The sequence below is a fragment of the Cyprinodon variegatus genome, unplaced genomic scaffold (genome assembly GCF_000732505.1).
Source record: "Cyprinodon variegatus isolate N-32 unplaced genomic scaffold, C_variegatus-1.0 Scaffold633, whole genome shotgun sequence".
Taxonomy (NCBI): domain Eukaryota; kingdom Metazoa; phylum Chordata; class Actinopteri; order Cyprinodontiformes; family Cyprinodontidae; genus Cyprinodon; species Cyprinodon variegatus.
Window position 1 is genome coordinate 6,836 of NW_015151086.1, and position 15,284 is coordinate 22,119.

Consider the following 15,284-nt stretch of genomic DNA (forward strand, 5'->3'; position numbering starts at 1 on the left):
ATACTGTACCTATGGGCACAAAACGAATGGTTATGTGTTTATATGTTGTCAAGACAGAGCAAGTGGTAAATAAACATCTTCTCATGGTTGTTTTCTTTATTGAGTTATCATCTTTATGTTTTTATAAAGATCTGATATGAAAAGGGTTCCTTGTAAAGTAGCCTTTCACAACTTGACACCAAACCAGATCATTTCATGAGTTAAGTAGCCTTTGAATTTAGAAATTATGAAAATATCACTTGGTGTTACAAAGTGAAGTAAGGATTTTTTATTTAGAAATGAGACCCGAAGAAAGAGACACAATCAGGACTTATTTCAGCCCCATGAATTTGATCTGAATTGGATAGGTTTAAAAAATATTATTACAGTTGAAACTCTTTTAAGGAGTCTTTTTTGTTCCTAGTTCTATTCAGGCAGAGGAATACATTATGAAATATCCACACAATCTGGATTATTTGTAAATATATAAGCTGCATATTTGCCCAATTTCTAAAAGTTTGTGTTAACAGTTTTGAAACTTCTCAGAATAAAGAAAATGTTCAGAATCAGGAGTCAATGATAAAAAGCGTTGACTTGAACTTTTACTAACCAAATATTTTTTCCCATCATAATTTACTAAATAATTTTTTTTAGAAATTTTAGAATTTGATTCTATTGATTTTGTTTTTGTTCCATTTTGTCTTTTATATCTATGAAGTGTGCCCATGAAAACTACAGACCTCTCTTATCTTTCTAAGTACTTGCACTATCAGTAACTTATTAAATCAGATTTTTCAGGTTTTGCCTGTATGTTGTACAAAAAGAAAACCATGTGTTATATATGTGATATGTCTTCTACCAAACACAACTTACAGTGGCTCTCAACACACTTCTGATACATCACTATATATAACAACAATATACCATGACAAATCATTCAAACCTTTATCTGGTTTGTTTATACTTACATTAAATCAATGTTATTGTTTATACAACTTCTGCTCCAGTTTCAAATTAACAACAAAAAAGAGATTTCTCCTAAACTGATCAAATTAAAATATAAAGGCTGTCAGGAGGCTGGCAGCAAGTGTTAACTGCAGCAGTTCCTTGTTAAAAATGGTTGTGATCTACATGTAAAAACTGTGCTTTGTTTTCTTTCCAAATAAACCCTTTTTCTTTTTCAGCAAAAACAAATTTTAACCTTTCGCCGCCCCCAATTCCAGGACAGAGGTATGACTCAAAAGCACCAAATAACAAACACCACTATACTCACAATACAAGAAAGGTGGTGACTGAACCGTGATTCAAGTTACTTTCCATGTCTTACCAGATCTTTTTTTTTTTTGACTCTGAACTAATTCATTAAGGTGAACAATGGCTGTTCTAAGAGTAGAAGAATCCAAATATAAAATGCACAAGAGGGACATTTGGAAACAACAATGTATAAAAATAACAGCTGGTATTTATGCACCCCCGTTTTTTTTCATTTACTTATTTGTGATAGTTTACATTTAATTTCAATAAACTGATGCTTGTGGTTATAAGTTTCAAATTATATGAATAGGTGTCTTTATTTGTCACAATTCTAGCGATAACAATAACAGAAAAACACCAACATTTTTTATTTTTTTTTTTGTCATTACACTGTTACAAGTACAGAGCAACGAAATGAACTCTCTGTATTTAACAAAACCCTATGGGGAGCAGTGGGAAGCCATTGTGCGGCGCCCGGGGGAGCGGTGTGGGGTTAAGGGTCTAGCTCAGGGACCCACGCTCAGATTACTCTGGATGGAGTCTTCTATTCATTGGATCCATATGTTTTTACATCGAGAATATCCTTCAAAATTGTTTCTTTCAAATATAACACTCTGTCCTATATTAAATACCTGATTCGCTCTCAGATTGTACAATTTTTCCAATATAACTGAAACTAAATGGAAACCAAAGGCGCTTTCGTGTCAGTGCGCACTCTCCATGTGCCTTTAAAGGGCGCGCGCTGGAGCTGAGCTGAGGGCGGACCCTGTTTGGCGCGCTTGCATGTCTGCGTGTGCGCGCCTCTTGCCCGCAGCCGCCGCGAGTGGCACAGAGCAAATAGCGGCTTTTGTGCGCATGATGCACCGTGCTGGACGCACCTGAGAGAAGCTATAAAGGAAAAAAAAGCGCTGCTTCAAACTGGATCCTGGATATTTTTTAAAGCGTAAAAAAGAACAAAAGTGGCTCCATGTACATTTGATAGCTGGATCTAAGCAGGTGGATACTTTGGGTCTGTTGAACTGAGGTCAGTATCGCCGTCTGTGTGAGTTCAACCTGTTCCTGTAGTGTCCGCCTTCGGAATGGACGTAGAGGAGGAGAGGAAGCAGGGAAGGCTTGTGTTTCAGCTCCTGACGGACAGGTGCATTACAGGACTTTACTGGAGTTTTTATCCATTTTATCCAGTTTTTACGCGCAGACTCGGAGGATGTTTGCGGGTCTCCTTAAAGGAAAGGCGACATTTTGGGGTTAAAATAGAGAATTTCTGCCATTTTGGCCTCTAATGTCCTTTTGACAGGCAAGAGTAGAATTACAGACCTGCGCTGTCCTTATTGTTGCAATATGAATGAGCAACTAGATCTCTTTTTTTTGGATAATTAACAAAATGCAAACATTGCAGGGCTTATAGCCCTAAATGTTTAAACGTTTGTTTTATTAGAAATATGAATGTATTGAAAACGAAAAAGATAGAAAGGCGGATTTCCTCAGAATTGATTAATAATAAATCATATGCTCGCCAGGTGTCCAGTTTCCACGCATTGTTTTCTCACATTGTTCTCGGCTGCAGCCGCGTGTTGAAATGTCACGCACGTTCCTCGTGGACTCGTTAAATATTGATGCATATTTTTGTGTAATTCGACCAGCTTTTCTTTTTTTTCCTTCTTTTTGGTGCATGACCTTGCGTTTGCGCGGTGATGGACAGCAGTGACCGTTGCATTCTTCCATCATACCTCCAGTTTGGAAAAAAAAAAATAAATAAATGAAATTCGTTTCCTTCTTCACATTCATCACACCAGTTAACTAAAAATAAATAAATACATGAATAAATAAATAGATAAAACGTTTTTTTTATTTTGACACTTTATGTTTTACCATTAATGTGAAGGAAAAAATGAAGCAAAACGGGTTATTTTTAACCAAAGAAATTCACAGATTCGTGGAAAAGAATAAAAAAAAAACATTTTCGTGACCAGACAAACGATTTAAGGGGGGAAATCTCTACGATGTTCGGATGAATCGGGATGATTTGGGTTCCCAGTTGGTCAAATGGCGTCTGCAGAGGGGTTCGTTTAAACGCTCCCCCTGGATTACATCCCATGCTGCGCCTTTACGCAGACGCCTTCCCCTGTTACTTCAATTCATTAGATGTGAAGGTTTTGGCTGCAGCTTTCATCTTTGTCACCTTCTTTGCGATGGAAATTGCAAAATTTCCCATTAATTAGCAGAATATTTGGCTTTTCTGTTGCCGACAAATATGAGGCCTTACATGCAGTAAGCCTGAGAAATAAAACAAATAATAATAATAATAGGCAAATAAACGGGCCTGAATCTGGAGTCTGCCTCTTTACAGCCATATCCAGGCTGATGTTGAGTTTTCATCTTCAGATTTACGAAAAAAAAAAAAAAGGCGGGTTTTCCGTTTCTCTTCTCCATCGCTGCAGAGTTAATAGGATTAAAAATGATTCCTGTGCGTTTTATGCAAAGATGGGTGTATGGGGGGAATTCCTAATCAGGATTTTTTTTTGTCCGTCTTTCCAATTCGCCTTCAGAATGGGCGTGACCCGTGTCTCAGTATTTATTTATTTATTTTTAGTCCATTTCTATGTAGGCTACTTTATCTTCAAAAGGCCCAAATGTTCCTTCACCTAATAAGGACTAAAACGTTTTTAAAACACAGTCCCTCAGGGGGAGGGAAGTATGGAATGATCTTCTATTTTTTTAGACAAAAAATGCAAAAATAAAATCAATCTAATAGATATCTGATTTAAATTGATTTGTCTTTTTTTTTTTTTTTACTGTTTTTCTTGAGCAGGAATTTCGCCTTTCCTGTTTCTCCTCTGCTTTTCTGAATTTGGGATTATGGTCAGGTTGGAGGGGTTCAGGGACAGCATGGACTTTTTAGTTCAATTCAGGCTTTTTAATGTATTTATTTTTTCCATGTCTGACAGCTGATTAACTGCTCTGACAGATCAGCCGCAAAAAAAAAAACAAAAAAAAAAAAAACCAAAAAAAAAAACCAAGGGCTCTCAAGGTAACACTAATCCTCCTGGGCGGGGACAGACTGATACTACGCAGGATTTTTTGGAGAATGATCTTTTCTTTCTCCTCAGTGTCTCAGATTTCAGTGTGGAAAAATGCGCGGGCCTACAGTGGATATTTTCCACGCTGTGTTAATCTGAATAAAAATCCACTCTGATTGCATTGTAGTATTTTCCTTTTTTCAGTTTTTAATCAAGTAATTGGAATACATTCGAATTAAATCTTTCAAAAATTAATAAAAAACAAAACGTGTGATGTTACATAAACTGTCGCTTTTTCTGCTGCTGCTGTTGTTGAGCAGGAACGTGTGCGTGGATTTAACTCGTGCTTGTGGAAAATTGTTTTTTTTGCTCGCCTGCAGTCATTTGTGGAAACGTTCGGTCATTATTATGGCGGGAGCAATTATCTGTTTAGCGCGTGGAAGCGTGGGTGCGTGCGTGTGCAGATGTTGTAAGCGTGCGCTTTGGCGCGTGGGTGGGTTCGAGGTGTCTCTGATGATGTAATGCAATGAAGGGTGCTGCAGCCCGGAGAAGGTGTGTCCTGCCTGCTGAGGAGCTGGAGAACAGCTCTGTGCCCACGCTGCATCGCCATCACGCACGCACTCACACTTACAAACATCCACGCATCCCTCCCCTCCACATCTCCCTGTCTGTAATTAGGACATTTTTAGTTGTGCTCGTCCGTTTTTTCCAGCATGAAACTAAAAAATAGGGAAAAAAACAAGATTGATGGTTTGTTTCTCGTTGGATGGATGTAAACTAAGCATTTGATTTTAATCCCTTCCCATCCCTTACAGACATGCAGTAATCGGTTGGTTAGCGGCTCTCTATTTCATGTTCTCCTGCAAACTGAGTTCATTTAATCCTTATCCTCTCATTTTACTATTTACCCTAATAGTATGTGCGACAAATTTCATCATTGGAGTCCTTTACATAAAGTGCAGCCAAAAACACCCTCAGCCCCCACAACCCCTCTGACAGAGAGGGATGTTTCCATCATCAATTATAACATGAAGTCAGTGAGTTAAATGTTGGTTCTTTAAAAACTGAAATTAAATAGAAACATTTAAATACATTTCTACTGTGCTGATAATATTGCATTTAATTAGAAACAAACTGTTAAAATAATTGTTTTAATATAAGCATAGGGATCCTAACAGCAGCATCCACATACAATTTGCCCCTTAGAAAATACTATCTCAAAATATAAACATGAAACGTTTGAAATGATATGTGCATTTTCTAATCACTAAGGCAATTACCTTTAGATTCTGCTTAAAGCATTTTCTTTACTCAGAGCCTTAAGAAAATTACATAATTCAAAACCTTTACAAAGAAAACTATTTTTTTTTTTTTTACAAAAGAGATATCAGAAGGTATTAAACAGGAATCCCATTTGATTTTTTTTCTCACATAGAGAAGAAAAAAGACATGCAGAGTTTAGATTTTACTTAATTTCACACCTGCAAATCGCAAATTTTCAAGTAATTCTGTTTTTTTTTTACCTAACTAAAATGGGAATAAAAGAAAACTAGGCCCAAGGCTCTTTAAAAGACATACTAGTTTTAAAGCCAACAGAAAATTAAAGAAGACTAAAATAACCTTTACCTTAATCTGACTTTAATTAATTCTACAAATTGCATTCAAATACCTACTGAGAGTTGATGTTTTAATTTTGACCAGTTAAATAGACTTTTTTTTGTCACATTTCAAATTCAAGCAAGACAAAATATATAAACAAACTTTGACACAATATCATTAAAACAAATTATATGAAATTATTATTATTATATCATTGAAAATAACTGTAAGGAGATGGTAGTTAAATAAGCAGCTGATTAACTATTTTTCCAGGAAGGTATAGATATGGCAATAGGTTTGTGAAGATGCACTGAACAGGCTTTTTATGGCCAATATTAATTTCCATTGTTTTACCAATTAAGGTATTAATTGGTCAAAATCTGACAAGAATAACATAAAACAGAAATACCTGGGCTGCAGGTTGTTTAAAAGGTAGTCATTTTGTAATTGAAAATGAAGGACTTACAATATGATCAATGATAAACACATCAAAGCACGTTTTTCCTTCCTTATCTGATTTCTAACAACCTCAACCCCTAAAGGGCATTAAGGGACGCCATTCTTCTTTGTCTGAAATTTAGTTAATATATATATATATATATAAAAAAAGAAAAACAGATTGGAAACCATTAAAGCCAATTGACACTGATAAATACTGATAAGACAACCCCCCCTTCCCATATTTTTTGATGTGCCCATTTTTTAACAATCGAGCAAATGTTTTACAAAAAAACAAGAAAACACATCTGATTTATATTGAAATGCTCAAACATTACAAACATATTTTATTCAATGTTTACTCTGCTTCTAAACCCAGCTCAGTAATTCCTAGCTCTGAGAAAAACACCCTTAGGTACTTAGTCTCTTATATCATATTATGTGTTAAAGTTAGATTAACAGGTAAGTTGACTTTATGTTTGATTCAAAACCTCTGCTGATAAGATGGATTCATTTGAACAAAGTGTTCTGTGTTTATTCAGATTTAATGTCTTCGTTTTGCAGAGTGTAATGGCTGCAGATGGAGGCTCACATTCAGTCATTTAATTTAGTCAACTTGAGTTAAAAACACAAACATTCCATTAAATTCAGATGCTTATAAAATCATAAAATTAGCAGATTTTATATTTAAACATTGGAGCATGTCTTTGTTAACAAAATAAATAACCTTATTCAGATTTTCAACCATCTTCTCATCCTGAGGATAGATTTTAAAATTTTTTTTTTGGGCTGATTGACAGACTGATAATCGAAGGTATCAGTGTGGAGGATGTAAAAAAAAAAAAAAAAAAAGTCTCCTCTACCACAAACAGACTGATCTGAGCCTAAAATGGAGACTGGATGCTGAAGGTGGTTGTCTGAGGTGTGAGGAAGAGTGGGAGTGGATAAGGTGGAGCATTCCACCCTCTCTGTTTTTTCTCTCCTCCTCTGCCTCCTCCTCATGGCCTGCCTAGATGATGGTGCAGAAAATCGACTCCACGGCAGTGAGATGTGAGCTACGCTCCTCGTCAGTGTAAGATGACAAACTGCAGCGTGTTCTCTCTGAGATCTTATCGCTGTGGAGGACATTTTGTCACCGCTGCAGTGTTTGATCACGGCCGTAAAATACCACCAAGTGGCTCCTATTAAAGCACAAGAGGCCTGCTGGTGCTTTTATTTGCATTCAGACACACTCACACACACACACTCAAAAACTCGCAAGGCTGTTAATAGGATCTAGAGTGCTGCAGCCTTTTGTCACTCAATGGATGTGGACCTGTCCCCGCGGGCCTCGTCAAAAGAAGCCTTTCAAAGAGAACAATGATCCATTCCGTTTAGCCTTTTAACCCCTGATGCTCGCCGCACTGCAACATGACACAATGAGACCATCTGAAAATGATGTCTGCTTTGGTAAACATGAGTTTACACCACATGTGCATGATCCCAGTGAGTGTGTGTTTGAGTGTGGTGATCTGCCTCGATAGAAAGCTGAATAATGGACCGGCAGAAAAGATAAAAGTTAGAAAATAAAGGTGTAACTGTATCATTTGGTTACATAAAACGAGTATTAATTTGAGTGTAAACCAAAGAAGTTTTTATTTTGATTCATGTGTCTAAGGATTAAACAATATGTCGGATTAGATTGAGATAAATGAGAAAATGTTTGTCTAAAGTATCTGCGCAAATCTGAACAGATTTAACATTCTAAAGTTTTAAAATACTGTTGAGTGTTCAGATATGAAAAATTGTAATTTATTGATCATAAAGATGACCTAAAGTAAAGTTGATCCTAAAGGGCAACATTAGAAATAGTTCAATAAAAAAGTTTTATCATCTAACACTGATGTCTTCATCATGATCCTCAGGGCCTACTGTCTTAAATACTTTAGATTGCTCTCTACTTCAGCACACCTGAATCAAATGATTGCATTTCCTCCACAGCAGCCTCCAAGGGCTGGGAAGGTCTGTTAATCACCCATTTATTTAAGTTGTGTGTGGAGGTAGGATGACACATAAAACATGCTGGACAGTGGGCCCTGAGGACCAGGGTTTAAGACCTCTGATCTAACAGGCTATGTGTCTGAAAATGGGTGGATATGCTACTATGTGACCAAAAGAGAAAGCGATCACATGGCCAGAGACCAGAATTGAAAGTTTTAGTTTGTTATTTTTTAAAGTTATTATTAATTCAACCATTTTTGTTCCTTGAATGCATCAATCAGTGGTATGTACCTTAAAGTCTTGTTGTTAATAAAATCAGAAAACCTACTGCAATTTTCCTCTCCAATTACCATTCTGACTAGGAAAAGTAATTAAAAGATATGCATAAGTTGATCGTCATTTGCAGGCCAGAAATCAAAGAAAACCAGGTATTGGTGTTTTCCAGGTAGAAACTAACTGAATTAAAAAAATAAAGTGTTTGTTTTTTCCCTCCTGGCTTAGCACTGCCTGTCCTTTTGATTTTAAAATTTATACCATTTTAAACCTCTGTTAGTTCTGTAGATAACAGATTTATGCTTAAACTGAGATTTTCTACCTTATCAAATTATGATTTTCTGAATGTTTTTCTTGTTATTAAGAACTTTAACAGTTTGATTTAAAATGTGTGTTGTTTTATCTTTGCTTTTCTTGCCCAGTCATCCTGCTGTTGAACTAATTTGTATCAAACTAAATAGAAATCTGGTACTTTGACTGACAATCAGAGCAAATATAGTCAAAATTGTAACCTCAAATCTTACTTATTATATTTTGATTAATTAATTAATTATTCAATTTCTTTTTCTTTTCTTTTTTTGAAGCGAGAATAAGCGGTGGCATACTTTTAGAACCAATCCATTTGGGAACATATAAAAGCTCTTGTAGAGGTTGATTAATGCTTTGATACAATTATATCTAGATCGTAGCATATATGTCTGAAGAAAAAAAAAATGTTGTTTAGTTAACATCATAACTACTTTTGGAGAAAGGCACCAACTCCCTGTCCTGATGGACAAGTGATATGGATGGATGGATGGATGGATGGATGGATAGATAGATGGATAGATGGATAGATAGACGGATAGACGGATGGATGGATGGATGATTTCGAACTCATTAGAAGAAAGGACAAGTCAATTCAGTTCAGTTTATGTATATCTGCTAGTCTGCTAGTCACAGTAAAAGAGACAGGCCTACACTGGAAATAGGCCAAGGTCCAATATTTATAAACCGATGTTGATGACAGCAGCAAAGCTGAGATTTCAATCCAGAATGGAGGCCAATCTGAACAGGAACAGGCTAGATAAAGCACCTTTGATGGGAAAAGAAGAGAGAGCATAAAGTTATAAGTGGAACTTGACAAAAACTGCAGATTGGGAGAATAGAGATAGAATGAGGGAAAGTGGACCCTATGTGATCCAGCAGCCCAAGCATATATAAGCATAAATATAGAAAATAGCTCAGCATAACCAAACTATTTTGGATGAGGTTACATAAAATTAGATTACTAATAAGGCCAAGGTAGAGCCAAGTAGAAAGGTCTGTCCAGACTGAAATTCTCCCCCACAAGATCGCTCTACCTCCACCTACCTCTACTCACCCAGCGACTGGGCAAACATGACTCTGTTTTTAACTATGAGCTTTATCGAAAAGGAACCTTTTAACACTAGCCTTAAAAGACAAGAGGAAAATAAGTGAACCATCTGGAAATGCAAAGGGAAATGTGTCAGACAGGTTTAATCATGCATGCTTCTTAGTTTATCCTCTAAAAGATATAATCCCTATTTTTGAGTTTTTTTTTCATTTATTTAGACCAATACAAAAAGGAAAATCCTAACTTAAATCTGAATATGTCTTGTGAATTGGTGCTATATAAATAAACTAAATTAAATTGAATATAAACTTCCTTTTAAACTTCTCTGGAAGTTAACAAGCATTGAGGCTTGTGTTTCTTGTGAATTTGGTCTTAAATTTTTATTTCAAGTGGCATTAAAAAGTCTTAAAAAGTCTTGAATTTAACTTGCCTTATGCTGTAGGAACCCTGATGTTGCCTCAAGGAACTTTAATAATACTAGTAGATCCAGCTTTGAATATGTTATATTTTTGACAAAACATTGCCCTAGAACTGCAATTTTAAAGGATGTATTTTGAGATCCTGAGGTCCTTATTTTCCTACATACCATGAGAAATAAAATGCACATTCCATTTCCAAGCTGTACTGTGAGTAGTAGTTGGAACCATTACCAAAGGAATGTCCTGTTTCTTGGGTACTGGTACCTCTTCTCTTTAGGTACACTTGGCTTTCTCCCAAAGTTCAAAAGCATGACTTTTTTGTAGAAATCCAGAACTGTTTGGAAACTTTGGTCCAGTCTCCTTGATCCCAAGTTGGCCTCGGCAGATGGCCGCTCACACTGAGCCTGGTTCTGCTGGACGTTTCTTTCTGTTAAAAGGGAGTTTTTCCTCTCCACTGTAGCTACAAGCATACTTAGTGTGAGAGATTGCCTTTGAGTCAATGAGTCGATGCAATCAACTGGTTTTCCTTAGATAGAAAACTTAGAATCAATTTGACTGTATGATCTGGTGAACTGTGAAGTGCCTTGAGATGACATGTTGTGAATTAGCACTATATAAATAAACTCAGTTGAATTGATGAAAAACTCAGAACTGTTTTAGAGTAAAATTCTGTTCACCAACTTGAACCCATTACATCATTCTGCTGTCTGAGCTGTCCAGCGTGTTACAAGACAAATTAGAAAGACATCAGCCTCACACTGTTATGCTATGTGACCAGCAGTAACTCCTCACCTACAGACGTTTTTTCTCTTGTGAGTGGCAGTAATGGCTCCGCGATCAGCAGAACCTCATGAAGAAAAGCTTTTTAACTGCTGCTGCTTAAAGATGAAAAACGGTGAGGGGGCTTTATTCCCTAAAGGTGGTTAATCATGAGGAATGACTAATTGTTGCTTTTTTCCGAGGCCCTCCTGATTCTGTTAAATCCTACTTAGAGCTTCACAGTTCTAGTCTTTTTTCCTGTATCCAGAACTGAAGAGGCGACAGTAGCGTCGGATGTAGGGGTTTGCCCTGAATCAACGGTTCAAGCCCCGGCTCTGACTTTCAGTGTCGTTCTGTCCTTGGGCAAGACACTTCACCTGCACCTGTCAGTGAGCCCAAGGGCAGGTGTGGTTACAATGTAGCTTGCTACCATCAGTGTGTGAGGGGGTGCGTGAATGGGTGAATGACTGAATGTAGTGTAGAGCGTTTTTGTCAAGTCTCCTGACTTGAAAAAGCGCTATATAAGTACAAGCCATCTACAGGGCATTCAAGAGTCCAGTCAGTATTCTTAGCTGTTAGGTGATGTTTTGTATTTTTGGTTCAAGCTGCATCATCCCATTAAATACCAGATTTATTTCTAAGTGATCCCCCTGGAAAAGTTAGGCTAGGCTGATCTAGCTGAGACTTTTACTTGTCTTGACCACACCCCACTAAACCCCGACTGGTAATCACTACAGTTAGCTCTGCCCCTTAAGGTGTGTTCATAGCAAATCTGAATTCTGTGATTGGCGCGAACGATCAACATGTGTGGCTCAGGAGTGCTTTGAGGAAGAGTGAGGCGAAGATTGTGATTCCTTTATTTCCAGTATCTGCAATTTAGGGCTCCTTTGATTCCTCACTACCCCTTGGCCAGATGGTGCCTCTCCACTCTCTCAGTCTTTCTGGCTTCTCCAGTCTACCACAAAGGTCGAGATTGGAGAAGCAGCTCCAGAGGAGGGCATGGCGTTGTCCTGGTTATCTCTGCCTCAGAAGTTTTCTGACCGTACCTTCAGCTCAACAGAAAGCAGCCATGTCCCTGCCTTAGCTCCTTAACTTCCCAAACTGGGAGGTTCTCCCTCTTTACCATATTGAAATGAAACAGACAACCAGCAGACTTGATGATGAAGTGGAGCCTTTCATCCACTGTGCAAATTGTGTTTTCGCACCACGTGATATTTCTAGCAAAAAGGCAGGTACACAAAAGCACACAAAACTGAAAAATCGTACACAAACTTTGTGTTTGGTGTGAATGCATTATCAGCCTTTCTTGGCACTGACCACTTTGGTTACATTTTTAAAATTGGTTTGGTGTGAGCTTTTGCTTTCACATGGGCTAGGTTACACTTTAAAGGAACTTTAAGCAGAATTTTACCACTAGGTGAGCTGTTGAGCATGGTAGACCAAAACAAGATGTGTGACGAGAAAGACCTTTCTCGACGACCACTTCCCTGCAGCCCCGCCCTTACCCGTTCCATCCCTTTTCCAGATTAGCCTCCATGTTAAATCTAGAAGTTGGGTATGCCCCTGACTTTCTGGCTGCATTCAAGTTGGAGTTTCTTATTCTGAGGCGTGGGCACCACCTGCAAAAACAAAATGGCTAAATCATCGACAAATGTTAAACCAAAAAAACAAACCCACCAGGACTTCACTTGGTGTACTATATTGGGGCCAAAAGATTCACATGTCAAATAAGTAAACCTGCATCCCCATTTACAACCACTGGCCTTTCCTCAGCCTTTCTCAGAAAATGATAGAGCCATATCTTATCTCCAAAATTGTAGAGACAAAGGTGATGACATTTGTGGGTAAAAACACATATATGGGGCAATTCGACTTTTGCTATTTAATGTCTTTGATTTGCTTGAGAGCTGACACTGAGGCAGCACACTATAAATGTTCTGTTTCTACTATTGACCAAACATTTTATTTCCGTGATAGCTGATGCATTTTAAACCATTAAAATAATTCTAAAATAAAGTGAAGAGACCGACTGACTGCTGCTGTTTGACTCTTCTGTTTAAAAACAAACGCCTGCTTTTATTAAACTAAAATATCATAGAAATGTACAAATCCGGAGATATCTTCAGAGATATGAGGTACTAAGGGAAGGGTAGTGAGCTAAATGACTCTGCCTTCATCCACTGTCCTTGAGAAAAGTTGCCTTCTCTTTACTGCTATGTTCTGACCCTTTTGAATGAATAGAATCAGGGAGGGTTTGATGAGCCCTGAGAAATGTTTCCACAACAAATACATTTAGTGTTACAATACTTGTAAATAAAACATGTGATTGTAAGTGTATTACTAAGTGTAATGTTATTTTTTTAGTATAATTCTATTACAGACCCTTCTTGGCCCCTGTCAATCATGGCCCACCACAATGATTCTCCCTTTTCATCCCTTTTCACCCCTTTTCATAACCCCTGTCCCTGTCAAAAATGTGGTTTTAAGTTCTCTGACTTCAGCAGACAAATGTACTGCACCATTTTAGACACAGTACATTAGACTCAACAAAAAATAATATTGACCCCTGATGGAACCAGGTATGATGCCAAAAGACTTCTTTTGATATAGACCAGTTAATTTTTGCTGCTATTACCAAGGCTCTCTTTGTTTCAGTCAGGATCCGTGCCTCATGGTCATAGGTGAAAGTCAAAACATAGGTTGAGCAAATAAACTAGGTTACATTTATACTCAGCTGTGTCTTCACCTTGAAACACCAGACAGAGCACAACTATCTTCTTTATTTCTGAAGAAAAAAAAAAGTGCAGTCTTGATTATAAATAATTAATTCTACAAATTAGTAGAGCCCGTCATGAATCATTTGGAAGGATTTTAGGTTTTAGGTTCTCTAGCATTTAATTATCGAGATATCGAGATTTCGCCTAAATAAACTGATAGTAAATAATTTTCTTGCTATGAGAAGTTACTATTTAAAATATTTGAAATTTAGATTTTTTTAATTTTTTTGTTTTGTTTTCTTGGAAGACTTTATTTTTATACTCTCTTGATTAAAGAAAACAAAAAAAAAACAATTAGTGTCACTTTTTAGTAAATAAATGCTGGAAATGTCCTAACTTACACCAAAATCTTCTTATAATAGAACCTTTGGAAGCACAGACAGCCTTGTTTGGTATCATCCCACAGGTTTGGCACAGAGCTCCATGCTATGGTGCATTTGTTTCCCTTTTCTAATTGGTGTCATAGTTTTGTGTATATCTTAGAAATGATTAAAGTGTATTGATCAGGTGTTTCCAAAATATTGCGTTTGGAAGTAAAATATCTGTTCTTTCCATTTATCCAATCCCTTTGCTTGAAATAATACATCTACCAATTAATTTTGTGAATAAAGAAAAATATCCCTAACACCCTTTGAGCTCTCATACCAAACTATTTTCAAGGTGCTGCAACACCCCAGACAGCTGGCAGAAGGATTTCCTCTGCTGAGACTCTTTTGTCATGTTTTACACTCTTGGCTCCAAAATGATGAAATGGAAACTGAAGCTTTCTTTTCTGCTGAGAAGGTTTTTTTTAAAACTGAATGTCGGCTGGTGTTCCCTCGTGTATATGCTCCACTATAAATAGCATTCTGTGAATAGTCAGGACTAACCCGATGTGGATTATTATCAGACTCAGCTTAATTTGTAGTTTGCAGCTCAGCTTTTGCCTCCTCTGCATTTTTTTTTTCTATTCATCAACAGGATGGTATTTGATTCCTTCCGTGCAAAAGAATAGGCAGATGAAATTTTGTTCTACAAGACAAAACAAGCCTTTTTCTTGCAAGACAAGGCCTTTACTGGCTGATTAAAAATGCTGATTCTATTGAAAAAAAAAAAATTTCTTATTTTAGAAGAGGATACAGTTAGTCAAAAGTTTACTTGGTTTGTTTAATAAAACAATAAATTACTAAATAGGTTGAAAATAATGATGCAATTCTGATCAATCCATTTATGGAGGACTAGGCTTCCATCATATTTTTTGGGAGCTGTTTTTCTCTAACATGAAAACAATGTTGTTATCCAAGGAAAACAAAACATGTCTTTCAAAAACATTGAAGAGCATTGAAGGATGAAGCTAAATAGAAAAACATAACCGTCATAAATAATAACCATCCTGTAAGCAAATATTAAGCATTTTTTACTATTGGCAACATTAGTTAATTTTGACCTTTTC

General features: G+C 36.9%; 1 protein-coding gene across 1 annotated transcript in view; it reads left to right on the forward strand.

The window, feature by feature from the left end:
- The first annotated feature begins 2,058 nt into the window (after positions 1 to 2,058).
- LOC107096562 (neurexin-3a-like) overlaps positions 2,059 to 15,284 on the forward strand; it is a 168,325-nt gene continuing 155,099 nt past the window's right edge. Inside the window, 1 exon segment of the mRNA XM_015393272.1 lies at positions 2,059 to 2,257. The gene's annotated coding sequence lies outside the window, so the exon portion shown is untranslated.